General features: G+C 45.0%; 1 protein-coding gene across 2 annotated transcripts in view; it reads left to right on the top strand.

Annotated features, from left to right (window-relative positions):
- LOC137377283 (kielin/chordin-like protein) overlaps nt 1-26,274 on the top strand; it is a 455,612-nt gene that overhangs the window by 96,175 nt on the left and 333,163 nt on the right. The gene's annotated exons all lie outside the window — the stretch shown is intronic.

Raw genomic sequence — 26,274 nt, 5'->3', positions numbered from 1 at the left:
GCACTGGATAATAACTGTTTCCAGATCAGGCACCATACATGATTATGTATATGAACTGCAGAGTATTTAAAAAATAACCATCAATCATGATAAAATACATACTCTATATGTTTGACTTGCATAATCTCTCTCTCTCTCCCTCTCCGACTCTCTATTGTACGTTCTGAGTTTTGCTCTGTGTATCTAACTTGTTCCTCCCGCTCTCCAGGGGTAGGAGAAGTGCAAACTCTCTCCTCCCACAACCCTGTACTAACTACAGTATTGCTAAATAATGATGGTGATTCCCAATGCCATAGATTTGTTATGAAGAAGGTTAAAGTAAGTTTACCTTTGAGATGACTGAGTTTAGGTTCTCAAGATTGGGAAAGCAATTGACAAAGTTAATTGAGGCAAGCTGTTCTCTATAGTAGTTTCAAAAGGGACACAAGTTAAGAGGTAGGAGTAAGAAAGGAGTACTTCCAAACCAAATGGTGGTAAAGCTATGGAGAAGGTTGATTGGCCAGGCCACTGAAATAGACAATTTAGGAGGTCCTTCTTAGACAGCACCTCTCAAACCCGTGACTTCCACCATCCATAAGAACAAGGGCAGCAGCTGCTTTGGAGCATCATCATCTCCAAGTTCTCCTTCAAGTCACGTACTTGACATGGAAATATATCATTGTTTGTTCACCATCGCTGGGTCAAAATCCTGGAACTCTCGATCTAACTGCACTGTGAGAGCACCTCCACCACGTGTACTGTAGCAGTTCAAGAAGAAGGCCCCCCCACCACCTTCTCAAGGCAACTATGAATGGGCAGCAATGCCCACATTTTGAGAATGAAGCCAGTATGGACTCGATGGGCTGAATGACCTCCTTCTACGCTGTAGATGACTATATGACTACATGACAAGGATGCAACATTGTGAGGCCTAAGTAGTCATCTTTTATGTAATCCTTAAAGCCACAAAAATGTAAAAACCACAGCAAACATTCTGTTCAGATGAATAATACAATGCAGTTTATGAAGGAGGTTTCTCTGTTCCAATTTTTAAAGCCTGTAATTGATTAAGGAAAACAGGCTCAAAGAAAAAAAATGCACACATGCATTGATTTCACATGCTCAAGATGTGCCAAAGCAATTCACAACCAATGAATAACTTTTCAAGCACAGTCGCTGTTGTCATATAAGGAAATTGTCATGCAGGCCCCCACCTGCCAAGAATGAGGCATATTAATTTCGCCACATGAACATTGATTTTAAACTGTTACTGGAGTAAAGAAGGAACTTGCTTTTAAAAAAACCAGACCCTTGACTGGAAAGATATTTGCATATTTACAGACAGTGCTTAAAAGGGACAAAAGACCAATCCCTGACTCATTCAATCCACAATAGACTTTTGATTACCAGACGTTGAAGGTGGAGGAGCTAGCATTCCAGGTTGACTGCTCAGATGGCCAAATACACAAATGGACGTGATCACACCCGCTAGTCACATGACTGACCTGCTGGGCCACCTGAGGTTTGAACTGGCAGAAAGCTCCTGGATTGAGAACACACCTCTCCTGTCTGCTCATCTCGTTCTCCCCAGCTTTGGAATCCATTGAAGACACAGGAACCCTAAGAGAGAGAAAAGTCTCCTACAGTGAACAACGTTTAAGAAGAATATTGAACCCCAATGAAAAGCAAGAATTACTTACAAAAGGGCTCCACAGTAAGCTCGAAGGACAGTAATAAGAATCTCTTCAGATATTACCTCAAACCTCTCCACTTTATTTTTTCTTCAGCTCTTTTCTGTCTCTATTTGTATGTGTGTATCACATATGCATGATCGTGTGGGGCGCGGTGTGTGACCATAGGTGTTAAACCGAATTAGAGTTTAAGTTTAAAGTTGTAATAAATTTCACTTTTCTTTTTTAAACCTAAGAAAGCCTGTTTGTGCTCATTCCTTTGCCTTATAATTGGAAAGTGGTGATCAAGGATTCACCAAGGGGAGCTCAAAACACTGTATATTTAAAATTAAATCCTGTTACAGTAAGACCTGGTGAAGGCTAAAAGGGACCCCTAGACACCTTTCTTGACTGGTCATAACAATATACAGAGAGCAATTTATGCACAGCAAAGGTCCACAAACAACAAATGAGATGTGACAGTTTATCTGTTTGAGTGGTATTGATTGAAGAATTAATGCTTGCGTGGACACCAGGATAATTCCTTGCTCTTCTTTAAATAGTGATTGTGATCTTTTTACCTCTACCTGAACAGGTAGATGCAATTTAATCTGTCATCGAAAATATCTCTCCTCCAACAATAGAGTACTCTCTTAGTTGTTGTACTAGCTGTAGTCCCAAAGGACCATGGGCATCTCTCTCCATTAGAAAGAAAGAGAGTTGGTAATGTATAGCTCCTCAAGCATGGGGCAAAGTGAGGAGGCAGGCTTCCCTGAACTGCCACAGCTAGTACAGGGGTTGAACCCATACTGTTGCTATCTTTCTGCATCATACTTTATCTCTCTAGCCAACTGAGCTAACCATCCCCACTCCTTTTCATACTGTACTGCGTTTCAACCGAGGTTATGTGCTCAGACACTGGGATGGGGCTTGAAGCCACAGCCTCTGACTCATAAAATGAATGCTTTTACTAAGCCAAACTGAAACTTTATGGTACTCCACTTAATTTATTTAGTTTAAACATCGACTGGTATCTTCAAGTTGATTGGCTGCAGACTAATTATGTGGTAAAGTGAGATACAGAGAAACATGGGTGAAGGGATAAGGTTCAAGGTACAAGATAGTAATAAGACTGGAACAAGCAGGAAGTGGATCTGCAGCATGACAATAAGGACCAGTGGTTAATGTCAGTGTGTCTTCAAGCTGCTGCTGATTTGGTTTTAAATTACTTAACTAGTGCGGTTTCCAGATGGGAGTTAAAATTGAGTCATTATATGAACTCTTTTGTACAATTTGTACATAGAATTACAGTGCAAATTGGTATTTGCTGGTGGTGGAATGACTATAGTATGTTCATTACCATTTGCTTTATTGAGGTGAAGCAACAGTTTGAGAGGGATCTTGATTGTGTACCTGTTGAATGTTCCTTCTTTTACCTTATCTTAGAATCATCCATATTAAAATCTATCGATCAGTCTTCATCTCACTCACCGAATTTATCCAGATTCCTTTAATTCTTTCTTTTTCTTTCTTTTGGGCCTCCTTATCTCGAGAGACAATGGATACGCGCCTGGAGGTGGTCAGTGGTTTGTGAAGCAGCGCCTGGAGTGGCTATAAAGGCCAATTCTAGAGTGACAGGCTCTTCCACAGGTGCTGCAGAGAAATTTGTTTGTCGGGGCTGTTGCACAGTTGGCTCTCCCCTTGCGCCTCTGTCTTTTTTCCTGCCAACTACTAAGTCTCTTCGACTCGCCACATTTTAGCCCTGTCTTTATGGCTGCCCGCCAGCTCTGGCGAACGCTGGCAACTGACTCCCACGACTTGTGATCAATGTCACAGGATTTCATGTCGCGTTTGCAGACGTCTTTAAAGCGGAGACGTGGACGGCCGGTGGGTCTGATACCAGTGGCGAGCTCGCTGTACAATGTGTCTTTGGGGATCCTGCCATCTTCCATGCGGCTCACATGGCCAAGCCATGTCAAGCGCCGCTGACTCAGTAGTGTACACAAGCTGGGGATGTTGGCCGCCTCGAGGACTTCTGTGTTGGAGATACGGTCCTGCCACCTGATGCCAAGTATTCTCCGGAGGCAGCGAAGATGGAATGAATTGTGACGTCGCTCTTGGCTGGCATACGTTGTCCAGGCCTCGCTGCCATAGAGCAAGGTACTGAGGACACAGGCTTGATACACTCGGACTTTTGTGTTCCATGTCAGTGCGCCATTTTCCCACACTCTCTTGGCCAGTCTGGACATAGCAGTGGAAGCCTTTCCCATGCGCTTGTTGATTTCTGCATCTAGAGACAGGTTACTGGTGATAGTTGAGCCTAGGTAGGTGAACTCTTGAACCACTTCCAGAGCGTGGTCGCCAATATTGATGGATGGAGCATTTCTGATGTCCTGCCCCATGATGTTCGTTTTCTTGAGGCAGACACTCTTCAGTGTGAGATGTTAAAGCAGCATCGTCAGCAAAGAGGAGTTCCCTGATGAGGACATTCCATACTTTGGACTTCGCTCTTAGACGGGCAAGGTTGAACAACCTGCCCCCTGATCTTGTGTGGAGGGAAATTCCTTCTTCAGAGGACTTGAACGCATGTAAAAGCAGCAGGGAGAAGAAAATCCCAAAAAGTGTGGGTGCGAGAACACAGCCCTGTTTCACGCCACTCAGGATAGGAAAGGGCTCTGATGAGGAGCCACCATGTTGCTCCTCATATAGAATTATCCATATTAAAATCTATCGATCAGTCTTCATCTCACTCACCGAATTTATCCAGATTCCTTTAATAACATCAGAGATACCCTGTGCCTGAAATATCATAATCCACATTATTTCTGAACAGTAAGGACCTAGAACTGAACCCTGTGTAAATGCAGTCACCATCGCCTAGTCTGGGCATGGATGAATGTGAATGATGGGTCATGATGCCATTCACATGATTTTCTGTCATTTCTGCCTGTCTGACCTTTGTCCATATTTTTTTTAAATTCATTCATGGGATGTGGGCGTCACTGGCTATGCCAGCATTTATTGCCCATTCCTAATTGCCCTTGAGAAGGTGGTGGTGAGCTGCCTTCTTGAACCGCTGCAGTCCATGTGATGTAGGTACACCCACAGTGCTGTTAGGAAGGGAGTTCCAGGATTTTGACCCAGCGACAGTGAAGGAACGGCAATATAGTTCCAAGTCAGGATGGTGTGTGACTTGGACAGGAACTTGCAGGTGGTGATGTTCCCATGCATCTGCTGCTCTTGTCCTTTGTGGTGGTGGAGGTCGTGGGTTTGGACGGTGCTGTCTAAGGAGCCTTGGTGCGTTGCTGCAGTGCATCTTGCAGATGGTACACACTGCTGCCACTGTGTGTCGGTGGTGGAGGGAGTGAATGTTTGTGGATGGGGTGCCAATCAAGCGGACTGCTTTGTCCTGGATGGTGTCGAGCTTCTTGAGTGTTGTTGGAGCTGCACCCATCCAGGCAAGTGGAAAGTATTCCATCACACTCCTGACTTGTGCCTTGTAGATGGTGGGCAGGCTTTGGGGAGTCAGGAGGTGAGTTACTCGCCTCAGAATTCCTAGCCTCTGACCTGCTCTTGTAGCCACGCTATCTATTTATCTACTGCAGTTCAGTTTCTGGTCAATGGTAGCCCCTAGGATGTTGATAGTGGGGGAGTCAGCAATGGTAATGCCATTGAATGTCAAGGGGAGATGGTTAGATTCTCTCTTGTTGGAGATGGTCATTGCCTGGCACGTGTGTGGCGTGAATGTTACTTGCCACTTATCAGCCCAAGCCTGGATGTTGTCCAGGTCTTCCTGTGTTTCTGCACGGACTGCTTCAGTATCTGAGGAGTCGTGAATGATGCTGAACATTGTGCAATCAGCGAACATCTCCACTTCTGGCCTAATGATGGAGGGAAGATCATTGATGAAGCAGTTGAAGATAGTTGGGCCTAGGACACTACCCTGAGGAATGCCTGCAGTGATGCCCTGGGACTGAGATGATTGACCTCCAACAACCACAACCATCTTCCTTAGTGCTAGGTATGACTCCCACCAGCGGAGAGTTTTCCCCTGATTTCCATTGACTCCAGTTTTGCTGGGCTCCTTGATGCCATACTTGGTCAATTGCTGCCTTGATGTCAAGGGCAGTAACTCTCACATCACCTCTGGAGTTCAGCTCTTTTGTCCATGTTTGGACCAAGGCTGTAATGAGGGCAGGACCTGAGTGGCCCTGGCAGAACCCAAACTGAGCATCAATGAACAGGTTAATGCTAAGGAAGTGCCGCTTGATAGCACTATTCATAAAAATCTATAAAAGAATACATTACAAACAGTTCAAAACAGCACCAAGTTGACATTTCAGAAAGTGCAAAGGAAATCAGTTTCCTTCAATACAAGAGTGAGTTGCCTCACAACCCTTCCATTCCATTTTACATGCCATGTACATTTTACAGCAAACCCATATTTGGTGTATACAGCCCGAGGGGTTTCCCATGGTTCCAGCCCCTCAGTTCACTATGACGGGAGGATCTTACACAGTGGTCTTTCCCCGTTGAGCCTTTGCGGTGGCTGCCCCAAGCTTTAGTGCGTCGCTCAGCACGTAGGCCTGGACCTTGGAATGTGCCAGTCTGCAACACTTGGTCATGGACAACTCTTTGTGCTGGAAGACCAGCAAGTTTCAGGCAGACCAAAGAGCGTCTTTCATCGAATTGATGGTCCTCCAGCAGCAGTTGATGTTTATCTTGGTATGCGTCTCTGGGAACAGCCCGTAGAGCACAGTCTCCTGTATTACAGAGCTGCTTGGGATGAACCTCGACAGAAACCTCTGCATCTCTTTCCACACCTCTTTGCAAAGGCACAATCCAGAAGGAGGTGGGCAACAGTCTGTTCCCCACCACAGCTGCCTCGAGGGCAGCGTGCGGCGGTGGTGAGACTCCGGATATGTAGGAAGGATCTGACGGGGAGGGCTCTTCTCACCACCAGCCAAGCTACGTCTTGGTGCTTGTTTGAAAGTTCTGGTGATGAGGCGTTCTGCCAAATGACTTTGGTAATCTGCTCGGGGAACCATCCGACGGGATCCACCATCTCCTTTTCCGGGAGGGCCTTGAGGACATTCCGTGCTGACCACTGCCTGATGGATCAGTGAACAAAGGTGTTTTTCTGCATGAACTTTTCCACGAAGGATAGATGGTACGGCACAGTCCAACTGGATGGAGCGTTCCGTGGCAATATGACCAGACCCATCCTTCGCAACACCGGAGACAGATAGAACCTCAGAACCTCCAAACACTTGGAGTTTGCGTACTGGGGCTCTACGCATAGCTTGATGCAGACGCAGATGAGGTTGTCATCAGGATGAGGGCAACGTTGGGTACGTTTTTCCCGCCTATATCCAGAGGTTTGAACATTGTGTCCCTCCGGACCCGGTCCATTTTGCATCTCCAGATAAAGCGGAAAATGGCTCGGGTGACTGCCACGGCACAGGGGTGAGGTATGGGCCAGATCTGCGCCACATACAGCAACAACGTGAGCGCCTCGCACCTGATGACCAGGTTCTTACCCACAATGGAGAGAGATCGCTGCCCCCACATGCTCAGTTTATGGTGTACTATGGCTACTCTGTCCTTTCAGGTTTTGGCACTTACCCCGGCCCTTCAGGTAGTCTGACCTGACGGTGAAGGGGACAAGTGATTGGTCGGCCCAGTTCCCAAAGAACATGGCCTTGCTCTTGCTGTGGTTAACTTTGGTTCCTGAGGCCAGTTTGAACTGGTCGCAGATGCTTATCAGTCTGCGCACAGACAGCGGATCCGAGCAGAAGACGGCGATGTTGTCCATGTACAGGGAGGCTTTGACCTGAGTGCCTCCGCTGCCTGGGATTGTCACCCCTCTTATGCCTGCATCCTTCCTAATAGACTCAGCAAAAGGCTCGATACAGCAGTCGAACAAGACAGAAGAGAGCGAACAGCCCTGTCTGATTCCAGATTGGATCGGGCAACTTTCTGGTTCCCACTCATTGATTGAGACTGCGCTACTGATGTTTGTGTAGAGCAGTTTGATCCAATTGCGGATTCCCCCCCCAAACCCCATTTTGCAGAGCATGTCCATCATGTTAGGTGTGTGATATCCTGTCAAAAGCCTTCTCCTGGTCCAAGCTGGTGAGGCAGGTGTCCGCCCCCCCGCTCCCAAACATAGGCAATCGTATCCCTGAGTAGCGCGATGTTATTAGAGATTTCTGCCGGGTACAGTACAGGTCTGGTCAGTGTGAATCACCAACTCCAGAGCAGACTTGACCCGACTGGCGATGACTTTGGTCAGAATCTTGTAGTCAACATTAAGCAGTGAGATGGGTCGCCAATTTCTGATTTCTGCCCTCTCCCCCTTCCGCTTGTAGATGAGGGTGATGATGCCTTTCCTCATGGATTCTGACATGCTGCCAGCCAGAAGCATACTCTCGTACACTTCCTGCAGGTCTGGGCCGATCCAGTCCCACAGAGCTGGATATAACTCAACCGGTAAGCCGTCGCTTCTGGAAGTTTTACTCGTCTTGAAGGACCTGGTGGCCTTTGTCAGCTGATCCAGAGTTAGCCGTTTGTCCATGTTTGACCTGATGCCATGACACTTCATGGGGTCAGGAGTCAATGTTGAAGGCTCCCAGGGCACCCCCATCCACTGTTCCGCCACCTCTGGTGGGTCTGTCCTGCTGGTGGGACAGGACGTACCCGGGGATGGTGATGGTGGTGTCTGAGACATTGTCTGTAAGGTATGATTCCGTGAGTATGACTATGTCAAGCAGTTGCTTGTCAGGTCTGTGGGACAGCTCTCCCAACTTTGGCACAAGCCCCCAGATATTAGTAAAGAAGACTTTGCAGGGTTGGGTTTGCCGTTGTCTGTGCCTAGGTCGATGCCGAGTGGTCCGTCTGTTTTCATTGCCGTTATCGGTGCCTAGGTCATCTGTCTGGTTTCATTCCTTTTCTTAAAATTTATAGCATTTTGATACAACTGAGCTTGCTGGGCCATTTCAGAGGGCAGTTAAGAGTCAACCACATTGCTGTGGGTCTGGAGTCAGATGTAGGCCAGACCAGGTAAGGAAAGCAGATTTCCTTTCTTAAAAGATATTAGTTAACCAGATCGGTTTTTACAACAATTCACAATGATTTCATGGGCACCACTAGACTAGCTTTTAATTTCAGATTTATTAATTGAATTCAAATTCCACCATCTGCTGTGGTGAGGTTCAAGCCCATGTCCCCAGAACATTAGCCTCGGTTATTAGTCCAGTGACATTACCACTATGCCACCACCTCCCCTGTTCTGGGTGCTGCACTTCAAGAAAGATGTGAGGGCATTGGAGAGAGTACAGAAAAGATTCACGAAAATGGTTCCAGGGATGAGGAACTTCACTTATGAAGATAGACTGGAGAAGTTAGGACTGTTTTTCTTGGAGAAGAGAAGGCTGAGAGTTGATTTGATAGAGGTATTCAAAATCATGAGGGGTCTGGACGGGGTAGATAGGGAGAAACTGTTCCCACTGGTGAAAGGATCGAGAACCAAAGGGCACAGGTTTGAAGTATTTGGTAAGAGAAGCAAAAGTGACACGAGGAATAACTTTTTCATGTAGCAAGTGGTTAAGGTCTGGAATGTGCTGCCTGATCATATGCTGGTGGCAGGTTCAATTGAAGCATTCAAAAGGGAATTAGACTGATTTATGAGAGGAAGAATGTGCAGGGATATTGGGAGAAGGTGGGGGAATGGTACTAAGTAAATTGTTCTTTTGATGAGCCGGTGCGGACACAATGGGCCGAATGGCCTCCTTCTGCACTGTGACAATTCTGTGATTCTGTGTGTGTTCATTTACTGTTTACTGCCATGTTGACGGTGTGTGAAGTTTGTCCCCCTCGCCTTAATTTGGTGCTCAGTATAGGTAATATCTGAGTGACAGGATGTATCTGAGTTAATGATTGGGAGGGAGGGAAGGAGTGATGCTGTGTCCTGCAAAATGCTGGGATGGATGCTAGCACTAAATGCTGACCTGGCAACTCATCGGCACCATCTATTGATGACCTTCCAAGGATTTTGGGTGAAGTTTGAGGTCCCACCACTTATTATATACATCAACCCATCAGTTGTACACTCAGAAGGAATTGAGTTGCCCACTGTGCATTGTGGGCAAATTCCACAGATGATTTGCAAGCCATGCTGATTCTGGAATCTTTGGAATGTTTTAAAAAAACACTTCACACATTATATCATGTTCTCTTCCTCTGTTACATGTGATAATATGTGAACTTAGCAGGATGTGAGTTCAGGATATGGGGTATTTGCCTCTTCTGATAACTCAATCACTTGTCTTACTTCCTGTCAGCTGAACAACTGTGATCAGTGATTAGTTTTTTTAGTTTTAGAGATACAGCACTGAAACAGGCCCTTCGGCCCACCGAGTCTGTGCCGACCATCAACCACCCACTTATACTAATCCTACACTAATCCCATATTCCTACCACATCCCCACCTGTCCCTATATTTCCCTACCACCTACCTATACTAGGGGCAATTTATAATGGCCAATTTACCTATCAACCTGCAAGTCTTTGGCATGTGGGAGGAAACCGGAGCACCCGGAGGAAACCCACGCAGACACATGGAGAACTTGCAAACTCCACACAGGCAGTACCCAGAATTGAACCCGGGTCGCTGGAACTGTGAGGCTGCGGTGCTAACCGCTGCGCCACTGTGCCGCCCCACAGTGAAACTGAGCTGACCATGTGTGTGATCTCTGCACAAATTGATCATTCAAGTGCTATGAAGGGAAAGTGACTGTGTCCCATGGCTACAAAAGGCCCATAAGAGTGTGTGTGCAATCTCTGCTGTGTGAACCTTTTGAGAAAGAACAATTGATTGTGAGCTGCATTCCCAATGAATAAGTTCCTTGCCAACAGAGCTGTAATATTCAATACCCTAAAGATATCCCGAGGACACAGTGTCGATACTTGCACAGGAACATTTCTCTCAGTATGAAGGCTAATAGTCCCATACGTTTTCACCAGATAGCCAATAGGACTAGCAAAGGCCAGTACACTGAGGGATGGGTCTCTACTTGGATCACTGTGCTGTCTTTCTGGATTCTATTTGGAGGTAAATATCTGAGCGTAAGAACAATAGGGTATATAAATCTCATAGGACGAGGCACTGAGCGTGACTGTGTGAACAAGTTGTCTTCACAACAACTGGCATATAGCCAGCTGGGAACAATTACTAAGGCTGACAGTGTGAAGGAGCTGGATTAAATTTAGTGGAGATACAATCAGTTAAACAGCATTTTCTGGTGAAGTTACTGAGCTCATAATGTGGAGGAACTAGATTAAAGTACCCCCGGTGGAAATGGTGCAATTAAACATGTGAAGCACTGGGGAAACATTCTGAAAGGTATATTTTATGATAAGGAGTAAATTGTTTCTAAGTTAAAAACCCTGGTACAGAATTAATTTTGTTTGCAAACCATGCTATGAACTAATTTTATATTTTAACCTTCCATTGAAGTTGTGTTGCCTCCTTGCAACAGATTCCTCTTGGCCAAAGTTTTCAATCAAGGAGAATATTTGTTCCACAAGTAATGTGACAATGAATTACCTTTGAGGGAGAATATTACTTCTTACAATTCATTCTTGGGATGTGGGCAGTGCTGGGGAGGCCAGACTTTCTTGCCCATTCCTGGTTGCCCTTGAGAAGGTGGTGGTGATAGGGCTTTCTACTTGAACTGCTGCAGTCTACGTGGTGATGTTGCTCCCACGATACTGTTAGGTTGAGAATCCCAAGATTTTGCCCCAGTAACAATGAAGGAGTGGTGGTGATTTCTGTCTACATCGGGACAGTGTATGGCTTGGAAGGAAATTTGAAGGTGATGCTGTTCCCATGTACTTGCTGCCCTTGACCTTCTACGTGGTAGAGCTTACGGGTTTGGGTGGAACTGCCTAAGAAGCCTGGGTGAGTTTCTGCAGTACATCTAGTTGGTAGTACACACTACGTCAGTGGTTGAGGGAGCTGTTGCTGACGTCAGTGATAGGGGTATTTTCCCTGTTGCTAAATTCCCCCAATCTGCAATTGTTGGTACGGGACTGTTTGTTCTCAGCAAATTTAGTTGCAGATTGTGATTGGTATTTACAGGAAAAGGACAGTGATAAACACGGTAATAAAACCAGAAAATACTAGAAATATTCCACAGGCTGGGCAGCATCTGTGGAGAGAGAAACAGAGCTAACATTTCAGTTCTGTGACCTTTCATCTGTTTCTCTCTCCACAGATGCTGCCAGACCTGCTAAGTATTTCCAGCATTTTCTGGTTTCATTGCAGATTTCCAGCATCCACAGCATTTTGCCTTTGTATTAGAGATGAACAAGGACCACTCAGCGTTCAAGATCAGGCACCTGTGAACAAAGGAGTCCCTGGCCTTTTCTTTTGTCAACTGCTGCCCGTCTGACTCTACCTAAGTTCTACCCTTTAATCATTGCTGCATGTTGATGTCTATGTCTCAGTTGTTACGACCAAGGCAGGAGGAGTGCACTGTCTTTCTCTAGTTCCACTTCTCCACAGGTCACAACATATATTTAAATGTTTACCCAGTTACTGATACAGCCAATTATATGCTTTATTTTTATTTCAGAATAAAATCCACCAACCAGGTTTCTTTAATAAACAACAACATTATTAATTTATTATAAAACAATACTTATTCAGTAAAGATGCAAAGCATTAACACACAGATTGAAATATGAAAGTTCCCTTTTAAAATTACCCCCCCCCCCCCACATACACATACACAGACCAGTTAAAGAAAAAATAAATAAGTTTTCTCTGTAGAGATCTTTTTACAAAAAAATCCAAAAATCTTTGGCCAAATACTTGTTGATTCTTGAAGGAAAAGGAGAAGATATGGAGTGATATCAGTTGTTCCTTTATCCTGGCATCCCAGATACGCGTGGACAGCTGTCACTGGAATCTTTTTGGAGCAGTTCTCTTCAGGTGAGATTGAGGGTTAGTCTGGCAGGCTTTCTAGGAGAAATGCGGCATCAGGGGTTTCAGCAATCACACACTGGATTCGCAGGACTTCTCAGAGATGTGGAGATAGGATGAGCTGGGTGTTTCAGCAGGCTACAATCCCAGTTGACTCAAAACAATATTCAAAATGAAACCAACTTGTGAACACCATAAATTTTGACATGTTACTTCTCTGTAAACAACTCCCCCTGATCACCAAGGCTCCTGTTGTTTATTTAGTTTAAGACATATGACATCCAGTAAGGTTTGTTAAACAAAGTCCTTCCAGCAACTTTAAAAAAAAAAGTCCAGCATCTATGGAATCACTTCAGTTCTCCAAAGGAATCTGTTTCCGCAATTTTAAAACACAAGTCCTCACAAAAATATTAAAAAATTAAAGTACTTTCATAACACAGTTCAGTGACTCACTCGCCAGTAATGTTTTTCTCTTTCCTTTAGCAACCCATCTGAAAATCTTTCCTCCCATTCCAACAAATTTTTCACATAAACTCCTGCTGAGAGATTTCTACAGGGCTTCCTGTACATTGAGTAAGTGACCAGTCTTCTTGTAGGGACATTAGGGACAGGTGTAGGCCTTTCAGCCCCTCGAGCCTGCTTTGCCATTCAATTAGATCATGGCTGATCTGCACCTCAACTGCCTTTGCTCCATGTCCCTTGATATCCTTACCTAATAAAACATCTATCACGCTCAGTCGTGAAAATTCTAATTGACCCAGCATCCGCAATCTTTTGGGGGGAGAGAATTCCAGATCTTATTACCCTTTGTGTGAAAAGTGCTTCCTAATTTCTCTCCTAAAAAGCTTAGCTCTAATTTTAAGATTTATATCCCCTTGTTCTGGATTCCTCCACCAGAAGAAATAGTTTATCTGCATCTACCTTATTGAACCACTTTAACAACAGCCTGTATTTATATAGTGCCTTTTAAAGGCCTGCTACCAGACCAGGACCCGACGACATGTGTCGGGTTCTGGTCGGGTAGGTCCACACCTCCGGGTCCAGCATTTGGACTCGGGTCAGGCTGGGTCAGACACGCTCTATCACCACCTCAGGTAAGTGACTCTAATGTTAATTTACTATCTGGACTTTAAAGGTGGTTTTGTTACCGTTTTTTTAAGCTTGTGCAGGTAAGGAACAAAGTGAAAAATGGAAGGCAAGTTAACTGATGGTCGGGTGAGGTCAGGCGCGGGAAAAAATGGAAGGACTTGGGACGGGTCGGGCTCAGGGTTGGATGGGGTTCTGTTGGGCTTGGGTCGGGTCTCATTTGCAGACCCGAGCAGGCCTTTAGTGCTTTTCGCATAATACAACATCACAAGGTGCTTCACAAGCGTTATAACATTGAACACTGGGCTACATAAAGTGCTATTAGGGCAAATGGCCAAAAGCTTGTCAAAGAGGTAGGTTTTAAGGAGCATCTTAAAGGAAAAAATAGAGGGAGGGAGGGAGGCAAAGAGGTTTAGGGAGAGAATTCTAGAACTTCGGGCCCAGGTAGCTGAAGGCACGGCCACCAGTGGTGGGGTATTAAAATCGGGGGAGCGCAGGAGACCAGAATTAGTGGAGTGCAGATAGTTCGGAGGGTTGTGGGGCTGGAGGAGATTACAGAGATCAGGAGGGGCAAGGCCAAAGAGGGATTTGAAAACAAGGATGTGAATTTTAAAATTGAGGCTTTGCTTGACCGGAAGTCAATGTAGTTCAGCGAGCACAGAGGTGATAGGTGAATGGGGCTTGGTGTGAGTATGGGCCTGGCAGCAGGGTTTTGGATAACCACACATTTACAGTGGATAGAAAGTGGGAGACCAGCCAGGAGTGTTTTAGAATAGTTGAGACTAGTGGTAACAAAGACATAAATGAGGGTTTCAGCAGCAGATAAGCTGAAGCAGGAGTGAAGTCGGGTGATGTTACGTAGGTGGAAATAGGCAGTCTTAGTGACGGTGTGCCTATGTGGTCGGAAGCTTATCTCGGGGTCGAATGTGACTCCAAGGTTGTAAACAGACCGGTTCAGGCTCAGACAGTTTTCAGGGAGAGGGATGGAGTCGGTGGTTAGGGAATGGAATTTGCAGTGAGGACAAACGACAACATTCTAAACACCTCAATTGGACCATCTTGCTATCTTCTAAACCCAAGGGAGGACAAGCCATGTTTATGCAACCAGTCCTAATTAACCCTCTAAGCTGCACTATCATTGTGAGCTCACCAGTGTATGATGTCATCGCCGTTATATCTGGGAGTCTTTAACTTGTACATACTTTCTGATTCAGCTCACTGGATAATGACCAGGAGCTGGAACCCTGGCAGATTGTTTTCTTTTCCTAGCTCATGGGCATTGAAACCAATTGTAACCTTCCCCTACTGCTACCCTGACTGAGGTCAAATCACTGAGCTCAGATCAAAGGACCTGCCACCTTCCGGGTCTGTATGAATCAGAACTACATCAAAAATGCAGTTAGACGTCAAGTTATTAGAGGCAAAAATAATCTATACCTCAGGAAATAAAACTTCTGGTTTACTTTTTACATGAGTGATAAAAAGCAGGCTAATAACCAAAGGAAACTGAGTCCATGCAGTGACTGATAGGATGATGATAGGGGAACTTCTAATAGAATGGTAAATTCAGTGCACTCGGATTTCAAAAATCTCCACATCCTTGTTGAAATCATTTTTATGTTAAGAAGTTGCACGATTCTTGCTCCCTGCACCTTCCGTATCTCCTTTATCCTGAAGGCGTTTAATCTTCATGGTTTGCTAACCTGAACAGGCAGAAACTGCACCTGCAGACATCATTTGGTCTGTGGAAGAATAGCAGGCCTGCCAACAAAAGTAAGCCTTGAAATCTTTACTGGGGCCCCTGCAGACCAATTCATCTCCCCCTGGCATGCTGCAGCTTCTGACAATCACCAGCACGCACGGCAGAGTACTCACCCCAGCAAGTGGCAGGTGAATGGGGGAGTAGACCGTGACTGCCTTTGATCTGCAGGGCATTGCGAGGCCATTTCCGCTTGCTGTTTCATTGCGCCAGCAATGTTTAGAAGCCCTTTGTTTGGGGACGGGGACGAGCACACTCAGGTCAGTTAACAGAAAAAGTCCTTTTAAGTCTGATTACAAATTTGTGTATTTAAAAACACCTTCTCATTTGTTGATGGCTAGCCAGGCCTTTAATCTACACACTATTGTTTAAATTACTCCAGTTATTGAGGTTTTTCATAATTATCCTTGGAGCGGCCTTATTTTTATTATATGTGCAGCACCATTAAACCGCGTTCCTAGGGTAACCAGCCATTTGATTTTGAACAGTACAGTTTGGTTGTAATTTTGATCAACAGCTAGACAGTAAAGGTCCTGTTACCAATTGCTGTGTTAAAAAAATGAGGTATGTGTGTTGGAGGGAACAAGCTGGTGTAGTGTTCCGTATATGCAAACAGATTGGCTTAATGTGGTATATGATTGAACTGGTGAGTTTAGTATTCATCTATGAACAAATGGTTTAGTGAATGAATTAGCAGATTGTTTTAATGTTGGTGTGTGAATGAATGGACCGGTTTATTGTTCGTGCGTTTTTTTATTCATTCACTTACAGTGTGTAGCTGTCACTGGCAAGGCCAGCAATATTTGCCCATCCCTAATTTTCCTTGAAATGGTGGTGGACTTCTTGAATACAATTGAGTGGCTTGCTTGGCTATTTCATCCACATTGCTTAGGTCTGGATTACCATTCAGGCCAGACTGGGTAAGGATAGCAGATTTCCTTCTGTAAAGGACATGAGTGAACCAAATGGGTTTTTACAACAATCTGGTAGTTTCAAAATCACCATTAATAAAACTGACTTTTTATTCAAGGTTCATTTAATTAATTGAATTTAAATTCCTGAGTTGCTGTGGTGGGATTTATACAAGATATTGCAAGATTTTAACTCACTCAAAACCCACTCACTTACACAGAGTTGAAATTGATCTCATTGTCTCCAGATTATTAGTCCAGGCCTCTGGATTACTAGTCTAGTGACATAACCACCACTGGTTTAGACTGGTTTGGTGTTGACACATAAGCGAAAGGACCTTTGTAAAATTTATACATCAACACAAAAGAACAGGATTTTTGGGGTCCGCTATTTAAAAGAGGTCCTAATGGAGAAACTCTACATACGAACATACGAATTAGGAGCAAAAGTTGGCCATTCGGCCCCTCGAGCCTGCTCTGCCATTCAATAAGATCATGGCTGATATGTTTGTGTTTCGAATTCCACACTCCCATCTACCCCGATAACTTTTTATTCCCTTGTCAAACAAGAATTTATCTACCTCCACCTTAAAAATATACCATAACCCCGCCTCCACCACCTTCTGAGGCAGAGAATTCCAAAGTCGCACAACCCTCCGAGAGAAAAACATTTCTCCTCATCTCTGTCTTAAAAGGGCGACCCCTAATTTTAAAACAGTGCCCCCTAATTCTGGACTCCCCCACAAGAGGAAGCATCCTCTCCACATTCATCTTGTCAAGACTGTTCAGGATCTTATAAACTTCAATCAAGTCTCCCCTCACTCTGCTAAACTCCAGTGAAAACAAGCACAGTTTGTCCAACCTTTCCTTATAAGACAACCTGCTCATTCCAGGTATCAATCTAATAAACCTCATCTGAACTGCCTCCAATGCATTTACATTCTTCCTTAAATAAGGAGACCAAAACTACACACAGTATTTGAGATGTGGTCTCACCAATGCCCTGTATAACTGAAGCATAACATCCTTTTATTTTCAATTCCTCTCATAATAAAGGCGAGCATTCCATTAGCCTTCTTTATTACCTGCTGTACCTGCATACCAACATTTTGTGACTCATGCACAAGACCACCTAGATCCCTCTGCACCTCGGAATTCTGCAGCCGTACTCCGTTTAAGTGATACCCTGCTTTTTTTATTCTTCCTGTCAAAGTGAACAACTTCACATTTTCCCATATTATACTCCATCTGCCAGATTTTTGCCCACTCACTCAACCTATCTATATCGGTCTGCAAGCTCCTTAAGTCCTCTTCACAACATACTTTCTTACCTATCTTTGTGTCATCTGCAAATTTAGCTACTGTGCCATCGCTCCACTCATCTAAGTCATTGATATAAATTGTACAAAGTTGAGGCCCAGCACAGACGCCTGCAGGACTCTACTCGTCACATCCTGCCAATCAGAAAAGGACCCATTTATGCAAACTCTCTGTTTTCTGCCAGCCAGCCAATCTTCTATCCATGCTAATATGTTATCCCTACACCATGAGCTCTGACTTTGCGCAATAACCTTTTCTGTGACACCTTGTCAAATACCTTCTGGAAATTCAAGTACAGTACATCAACGGACTCCCCTTTATCCACAACACGCACTCCTTCAAAGAACTCCAACAAATTGGTTAAACATGATTTCCCTTTCACATTACCATGCTGACTATTCCTGATTGCCTTGAATTTTTCTAAGTGCTCAGCTTCTTAATGATCAATTCTAACACCTTCCCAATGACAGACATCAATCTAACCGGCCTACAGTTACCTGCTTTCTGCCTCCCCACTTCTTGAATGAAGGGGTTATATTTGCTACTTTCCGGTCTGATGGAACCTTACCAGAATCTAGTGAATTTTGAAAAATTAATACCAACACATCTACTATCTCATTAGCCACCTCTTTTAAGACCCTAGGATGAAGTTCATCAGGACCCGGGGACTTGTCAGCCCGCAGCTCCATCAGTTTGCTCAGTACCGCTTCCCTGGTGATTTGTAATTTCACCAAGTTCCTTTCTTTCTTCCACCCCTGATTTACAGCTATTGCTGGAATGTTTTTTGTATCCTCTATAGTGAAGACAGAAGCAAAATATGTGTTCATTGCCTCTGCCATTTCCTTATTATCTACTATTAGCTCCCCATTCTCACTCTCTAGAGGACCAATACTCACTTTACTTACTCTTTTCCTTTTTAATACCTGTAGATACTCTTGCTATCCATTTTTACATTTCTAGCTAGCTTCCTCTTATACTCTAATTTATTTCTCCTGATTAACCTTTTAGTCATTCTCTGCCGTTCTTTATATTCTGACCAATCATCTGAACTGCCACTCATCTTTGTGCAATTATATGCCTTTTCCTTAAGTTTGATGCTTTTGTTAACTTCTTTAGTTAACCATAGTTGGTGGGTCCTCTCTTTTAAAGGTGCCCTGATGATTGAGAGTTCCTTTTTAAAAAGAGGTGTAAGAGCACCCTAATGGTGAGACACTCTTTAAAAGGAATGCTGACAATGACACTCCGTGTTTAAAAGATTGTTGTATATTATCTGAGATTTTGATCAATCTCAGCATGTAATGTGGTATTGATGGTAAAACTCATGCTATACGATGGATGCTGATGATGGACATAAAATGCTGGTTATCTTAGTGCAATCATTGTTGAATTGCAAAGAAATAGAAAAATAAAAGTGGGCTGTAAGTGAAATAAGAAATGCCAAACAGGCACCTGTTTTTCAATGAACAATGGCTAAAAATAGATTTGATTCAAACAGAAATTCCAATTGAAATATGAAGTTAGTCTTGGCCTCTGTGTTGCGGTTGCCTGAAGCTCAACACAGCTGCAGTCCAGACTGTTGTGTGTGCTTGAGAAAGCTCTCTGCTGTGGTAACACCAACAGTCTGCTGCAGGAATGCTGCATGCAGAGTGGAGCAGTGTATATTGGACTGAAACAAGGAATATGATCTGTGATGTAAGAACTTTGCTATCCAATGCCGCGCCTGTCTATTTATTGCATATTTTTTCGGTTTATTTAAAGGTACACTAATTTCCAAGCCAAAAACATTCTTGTATACAAGAGTTCTGAAATGGCTCGATGTGCATTTTTAGTCTGAATTTTGAGCTTAGCGTCAATGCTTCAACCTTGGATTTGCCTAGGCAGCGCTATCGTAAGCTGTGAAATTTGTTTGGAGCTGCCAGTGTTGTGGCCACTGTGACTGTAAAATCAGGGTAATTTTTTTTTCTCTCCTCCCTTCCCATCTATGGACCAGTAGCTGTCTGTTCACGAACCATATTCTGTGCTAGCCTAATAGCTGCCTGTTGGTTCACCCTGGATCAAGGAGCAATCTGCTGGCTAACCTTCAATCCTAATTTCCCTGCACATTTAGTAGCTGGCTGTGGGTGCACCCAAGTTTCCTACAACTCCAGACGCTATGATCTTTTTCATCCATTCACAGGATGTGGGAGCTACGATGTTGTGGCCATTACGGAGACGTGGATATCACAGGGGCAGGAATGAATGTTGGATGTTCCGGGGTTTAGATGTTTCAAAAGGAATAGGGAGGGAGGTAAAAGAGGTGGGGGAGTGGCATTGTTAATCAGGGATAGTATCACAGCTGCAGAAAGGGAGGTCATCGAGGAGGGTTTGTCTACTGAGTCATTATGGGTGGAAGTCAGAAACAGGAAAGGGGCTGTCACTTTGTTGGGAGTTTTCTATAGACCCCTCAATAGCAACAGAGACATGGAGGAACAGATTGGGAGGCAGATTTTGGAAAGGTGCAGAAGTAACAGGGTTGTTGTCATGGGTGACTTCAACTTCCCCAATATTGATTGGAACCTCCTTAGTGCAAATAGTTTGGATGGAACAGTTTTTGTCAGGTGTGTCCAGGAAGGTTTCCTGACTCAATATGTAGATAGGCCGACTAGAGGGGAGACTATGTTGGACTTGGTGCTTGGCAACGAACCAGGCCAGGTGGCAGATCTCTCGGTGGGAGAGCATTTCGGTGATGGTGATCACAACTCCCTGACCTTTACTATAGTCATGGAGAGGGACAGGAGCAGACGGGATGGGAAAATATTTAATTGGGGGAGGGGGAATTACAATGCTATTAGGCAGGAACTGGGGAGCTTAAATTGGGAACAGATGTTCTCAGGGAAATGCACGACAGAAATGTGGCGGTTGTTAGGGAGCACTTGCTGCGACTGCTGGGTAGGTTTGTCCCGATGAGGCAGGGAAGGGATGGTAGGGTGAAGGAACCTTGGATGACAAGAGATGTGGAACAGCTAGTCAAGAGGAAGAAGGAAGCTTACTTAAGGTTGAGGAAGCAAGGATCAGACAGGGCTCTAGAGGGTTACAAGGTAGCCAGGAAGGAACTGAAGAATGGACTTAGGAGAGCTAGAAGGGGACATGAAAAAGTCTTGGCGGGTAGGATTAAGGAAAATCCCAAGGCGTTCTACACTTATGTGAGGAACAAGAGGATGGCCAGAGTGAGGGTAGGGCCGATCAGGGATAGTGGAGGGAACTTGTGCCTGGAGTCGGAGGAGGTAGGGGAGGTCCTTAATGAATACTTTGCTTCAGTATTCACTAGTGAGAGGGACCTGGTCGTTTGTGAGGACAGCGTGGAACAGGCTGATATGCTCAAACAGGTTGAGGTTAAGAGGGAGGATGTGCTGGAAATTTTGAATGATATGAGGATAGATAAGTCCCCGGGGCCAGACGGGATACCCAAGGATATTACAGGAAGCGAGGGAAGAGATTGCTGCACCTTTGGCGATGATCTTTGCGTCTTCACTGTCTACTGGAGTAGTACCGGATGATTGGAGGGTCGCAAATGTTGTTCCCTTGTTCAAGAAAGGGAATAGGGATAACCCTGGGAATTATAGACCAGTCAGTCTTACGTCGGTAGTGGGCAAATTATTGGAGAGGATTCTGAGAGACAGGATTTATGATTATTTGGAAAAGCATGGTTTGATTAGAGACAGTCAGCATGGCTTTGTGAGGGGCAGGTCATGCCTCACAAGCCTTATTGAATTCTTTGAAGATGTGACAAAACACATTGATGAAGGAAGAGCAGTGGATGTGGTGTATATGGATTTTAGCAAGGCGTTGGATAAGATTCCCCATGGTAGGCTCATTCAGAAAGTAAGGAGGCATGGGATTCAGGGAAAGTTGGCTGTCTGGATACAAAATTGGCTGGCCCATAGAAGTCAGAGGGTGGTAGTAGATGGAAAGTATTCAGCATGGAGCTCGGTGACCAGTGGTGTTCCACAAGGATCTGTTCTGGGACCTCTGCTCTTTGTGATTTTTATAAATGACTTGGATGAGGAAATGGAAGGCTGGGTGAGCAAGTTTGCCGATGACACGAAGGTTGCTGGAGTTGTGGATAGTGTGGAGGGCTGTTGTAGGTTGCAACAGGACATTGACAGGATGCAGAGCTGGGCTGAGAAGTGGCAGATGGAGTTCAACCTGGAAAAGTGTGAAGTGATTCATTTTGGAAGGTCGAATTTGAATGCGGAATACAGGCTTAAAGACAGGATTCTTGGTAGTGTGGAGGAACAGAGGGATCTTGGGGTCCATGTCCATAGATCGCTCAAAGTTGCCACCCAAGTTGATAGGGTTGTTAAGAAGGCGTATGTTGTGTTGGCTTTCATCAACAGGGGGATTGAGTTTAAGAGCCGCGAGGTTATGCTGCAGCTCTATAAAGCCCTGGTTAGACCACACTTGGAATATTGTGTTCAGTTCTGGTCACCTCATTACAGGAAGGATGTGGAAGCTTTAGAGAGGGTGCAGAGGAGATTTACCAGGATGCTGCCTGGACTGGAGGGCATGTCCTACAAAGAAAGATTGAGGGAGCTAGGGCTTTTCTCATTGGAGTGAAGAAGGATGAGAGGTGACTTGATAGAGGGGTACAAGATAATGAGAGGTATAGATAGAGTGGATAGTCAGAGACTTTTTCCCAGGGTGTAAAGGGCTATCACCAGGGGGCATAATTTTAAGGTGATTGGAGGAAGGTTTAGGGGAGATGTCAGAGGTAGGTTCTTTACACAGAGAGTAGTGGGTGCGTGGAATGCGCTGCCAGCGGTGGTAGTAGAAGCAGATACGTTAGGGGCATTTAAGCGACTCTTGGATAGGTACATGGATGATAGTAGAATGAAGGGTAGGTAGTTAGTTTGATCTTAGAGTAGGTTAAAGGTTCGGCACAACATCGTGGGCCGAAGGGCCTGTACTGTGCTGTACTGTTCTATGTTCTATGTTCTATGTCACTGACAGGACCAGCATTTATTATCTATCCTGAATTGCCCTTGAGAGGGTGATGATGAGTCACCTTCCTGAATACAAATGTGTGGCTTGCTCGGCCATTTCAGAGGACAATTAAGAGTCAACAGCATTGTTGTGGAACTGGAGACACACATAGGCCAGACTGGGTGAACCAAATGGACACCAGTGAATCAGGTGGATTTTAATGACAATCTGGTTGTTTTATGCTCACCATTACTGACACTGGCTTTATAATTCTAGGTTTATTTAATTAATTGAATTTAAATTTTTTCACCCAGAGGGTGGTTGGAATCTGGAACAAACTGCCTAAAGGGGTGGTAGAGGCAGGAACCCTCACAACATTTAAGAAGTATTTAGATGAGCACTTGAAATGCCATAGCATACAAGGCTATGGGCCAAGTGCTGGAAAATGGGATTAGAATAGATAGGTGCTTGATGGCTCGCATGGACACAATGGGCCGAAGGGCCTGTTTCTGTGCTGTATAACAATATGACTCTAAATTCTCCAGCTGCTGTGGTGGGATTTGAACTCATGTCTTGGTATCATTAGTCCAGGCCTCTGGATTACTAATCAAGTAACAACCATTTTGCTATTGTGTCCTAAATGTGGGTTTTCCAAGTTTCCAGCTGGTCCAGTAGCTGTGGGCTGTATTTTACGGCAAGGCCTGAGGTCCTACTGCCATGTCTGCTTGGGTGAGGGATGGGCTGGAGATGGTATTCTGTGGCAGCTGGCCAATTAGCAGCCGGGAGGCGAAGGTGGTTACCAGGAAGATGGTGGTGGTGGCATAAGTTCATGCTGCTGGAAGTGCCATATTTAAAGGGCTGCCAGCACTCAGTGAAATTGATCCAACCAGAAAGAAGCCTTAGTGGAAGATCTGAGAAAGAAGGCCTGTCTAACAATGGCAGAGGAAAGATCCCGGGTGGCCCCACGGTTTAGCGATGCCCCCCTGCAAGTTCTCCTCCAGGCTGCTTGGGCAAGGTGGGTGGTCCTCTTCCCCTGGGATGGGAGGAGCCTGGATGGAGATCAAAGAGGAGGTCAGAGGCTGTGGGGTCGTCCTTCTGGGGCCTCAACTTTTTACTGTTTATATAAATAACTTGGATGAAGGGACTGAAGGTATGGTTGCTAAATTTGCTGATGAGACAAAGACAGATAGGAAAGTAAGTTGTGAAGAGGGCATAAGGAGGCGAAAAAGAGATAGAACCATAGAACCATATTTAGTCTTAATTATTTTCATCTCCACCTTGATCAATAGGTTAAGTGAGTGGGCAAAGATCTGGCAAGGAATATAATGTGGGAAAATGTGAAATTGTCCATTTTGGCAGGAAGAATAAAAAAGAAGCATATTATCTAAATGGTGAGAGATTGCAGAGCTCTGAGATGCAGAGGGATCTGGGTGTCCTGGTGCATGAACTGCAAAAGGTTAGTATGCAGGTACAGCAAGTAATTAGGAAACGTTATTGTTTATTGCGAGGGGAATTGATTACAAAAGTAGGAAGGTTATCCTTCAGTTATACAGGGCATAGGTGAAATCACATCTGGAGTACTGTATACAGTATTGGTCTCCTTATTTAAGGAAGGATGTAAATGCATTGCAAGTAGTTCAGAGAAGGTTTACTAGACTAATACCTGGAATGGATGGGTTGTCTTATGAGGAAAGGTTGGACAGGCTAGGCTTGTTCCACTGGAGTTTAGAAGAGTAAGAGGCGACTTGATTGAAACATATTAGATCCTGAGGAGTCTTGACAGGATGGATGTGGAAAGGATGTTTCCCCTTGTGGGAGAATCTAGAACTAGGGGTCACTGTTTAAAAATAAGGGGTTGTCCATTTAAGACAGAGATGAGGAGAATTTCTTTCTCTTAGAGGGTTGTGAATCTTTGGAACTCTCTTCCTCAAAAGGTGGTGGAAGCAGAGTCTTTGAATATTTTTAAGGCAGAGGTAGATAGATTCTTGATAAGAAAGTGGGTGAAAGGTTATCGAGGGTAGGCAGCAATGTGGAGATTATAATCAGATCAGCCATGATCTTATTGAATGGTGGAGCAGGCTCGAGGGGTCGAATGGCCTACTGCTGCTCCTAATTTACATGTCTGTATGTTCAAGCCTGGCTGCAGTGTTGCAAGCAGGTTAATGACCTCATGCAATTCACCAAGGTGAGTGCACCACACATTGTTTTCTTTAGGGGCTTACATCTGTGGCTATGCCTGAGGGTGAGCTTGCCAGAAAAGGAATGCCAACCCAGTCAGTCTCAGTGGGGCCAGGCAGCAGCATAGCCAGTCTGCATGACTGGTGTGTGATGGGTGCATTCCACATGTTGCAGTGTAATGTCTTACAGAGTGCAGGTAATAACAACGTCAATGAAGGAACCAACAACAGGGCTGCAGAGTGCTGAGGCCTTATTGAATTGCATGGATCTGTCACTAAGGATCATGCGAAATGTGTCTGCATTAGCATGTTCCGAGCTTCCCTTGCAGGTATCTCATGGTGCCTTGCCTGTGGTCCCTAAGGTTCTTCAGCATCCTCTGCCTGATCATCATCTTCCTCCATTTCCTCTTTGTTGGAGGAGACATTGTGCTCAACGATATCCTCATTGTTCAAATTCTCTCCCTTCTGTACCGCCAAATTGCGGAGAGCACAGCAAACCACTATTGATGTGTCCGACCCTTGCTGGGAGATATCGAAGGGCTCAACTAGATCTATCCAGGCATTTGAACCGCATCTTCACTATGGCTTGCTTGATGCTCTCACAAGTTGTACCTCTGCTCTGCAGGTTCCTCGCAAGCGTCAGTAGGCATGTCTTCAGTGTATAGCTCTTGTTACTCATTATCCATCCTTGAAGTTGTGCAGGGGATCTGGAAAGGTCTGGCACCTGGGACCATCTCCGTATGTCGTATGCTTCCTGGGAACTGTGCACACACCTGCAGAAATGCTTGCAGTGGTCACAGACCAGTTGTACATTGACCGAGTGGAAATCCTTCCTGTTGATGAAGGCTGCAGGCTGGTCTGTGAAAGCCTTGATGGCCACATACATGCACTTGATGAAACCCTGCACCTGGGGGAATCCAGTGATGGCCCTGAACCATATGGCCCTCTCAGCCTAACTGTCCAGTCAGTGCGAAAGAGCATATATTGGTTGGCCCTCTTGAAGATGGCATTCGTGAGCATCTTGATGCAGCGATGAGCTGCAGACTGGGAAATACCACACGTATCTGCAGTGGATCCCTGGAATGATCCTGAGGTGTAGAAATTCAGCACCTTGGTGACGTTCAATGCCATTGGCATTTGGTGGCCACCACTTCCCACTGCTCAACCTCCATCATGGCACACAGCTCTGTGATGGCCTCCCTGGTGAGATGTAGTCTTCAGCGACCCTGCTGCTTTGACATCTGAAGATAGCTGAGCCTTGGTCTATAGACCTTCTTAGCAGGTAACCCCTTCTTCGCATAGGAGGCTGGTTGTGAGCCCCTCTGTGCCTTTTTCCTCCCTTCCCCATTCCCCCCACCCCGACCTGCCTGACTGAGGCTGATGCTCCTGCTGCCCCGCTGGTTGCTGCTGCCCTTTTGCCTGT

This window comes from Heterodontus francisci, chromosome 14 (genome assembly GCF_036365525.1).
Source record: "Heterodontus francisci isolate sHetFra1 chromosome 14, sHetFra1.hap1, whole genome shotgun sequence".
In the NCBI taxonomy this organism is placed as follows: Eukaryota; Metazoa; Chordata; class Chondrichthyes; order Heterodontiformes; family Heterodontidae; genus Heterodontus; species Heterodontus francisci.
The sequence above is the reverse complement of the archived record's forward strand: the minus strand, read 5'-3'. Positions and strand labels throughout refer to the sequence as shown.